This window comes from Condylura cristata, unplaced genomic scaffold (assembly GCF_000260355.1).
Source record: "Condylura cristata isolate star-nosed mole 26May11 unplaced genomic scaffold, ConCri1.0 scaffold00012, whole genome shotgun sequence".
NCBI lineage: Eukaryota > Metazoa > Chordata > Mammalia > Eulipotyphla > Talpidae > Condylura > Condylura cristata.
In genome coordinates, this window is record NW_004567113.1 from 6,657,082 (window position 1) to 6,658,038 (window position 957).

Below are 957 nucleotides of genomic sequence, written 5' to 3' on the forward strand. Positions count from 1 at the left end.
TGCAGCAACTTGGATGGAGCTGGAAAAGATCATGCTTAGTGAGATAAGCCAGAAAGAGAAAGAAAAATACCGGATGGTTTCACTCATAGCAGAGATATAATGGACCAGGCAAGAAAATAACAAGAATAATGAACAGCCATATACCAGAGACATTTTGCGGGGGTGCAGTGGGGAACGACATCAAAAACGGGGGCATGGGGAGGGAAGTGGACGGGATTATGGTGATGGCACATGGGTGACTTGGTGATGGGAAACCCATGGGGATTACAACTGAGATGGAAAAACAATGTACAAAATGATGTAAAAATAAACTGTTATAATAAAAAAAAAGCACTAAAAAATTTAGTTACACACACAACGGTTTAATAAGTTTAGTGAATTTCTCTTTTGGAAAATATTACAGTGTTTAAAATAATGAAGTTATGCAGCCTTTTAAGAAAATGAATAGCAAACCAGTTTTATCCACACTAAACAACCAAAAAATCTTGTGTAGAAAAATAGTAATTTTCTTGAGAAAATAAATTAATGATTAATATATGCAATGAAGTTTCAAGAACGCATTGGTGGCAGGAATTACATTTACAATCAAATATAAATATCAGTTAAATAATAATGTTTTGTAGGGCATTAAATTAACCTCCCTTTTTAAACAACCTTTTTGCTATTTACTATAATCACCCAACTCTATTTATACACACAGTGTACCTGTATAAATAAGCGAGAAAACTAAAGTACAATTTTAAAGTCCAAAACCAAATTTTGAATATTTTACAATAATAAAAGTGATTTAGGAGCTACCTGTCTCTACTTTCTTTTTATTTTATTTTTTAAATTTATTTATTGGTCCTCCCTGGTGGCACAGTGGGTTAAAGCACTGCACCGAGAATCTAAAGCCACTTCTGCATGAGTTCAATTCTCGCCTGCCCCGGAGTTGACCACATGGTGTGGCAGACCTCT

The 957-nt window shown here is 34.6% G+C and overlaps 1 protein-coding gene across 1 annotated transcript in view; it reads right to left on the bottom strand.

Annotated features, from left to right (window-relative positions):
- CCSER1 (coiled-coil serine-rich protein 1) overlaps positions 1-957 on the bottom strand; it is a 939,806-nt gene that overhangs the window by 381,811 nt on the left and 557,038 nt on the right. The window lies entirely within an intron of this gene.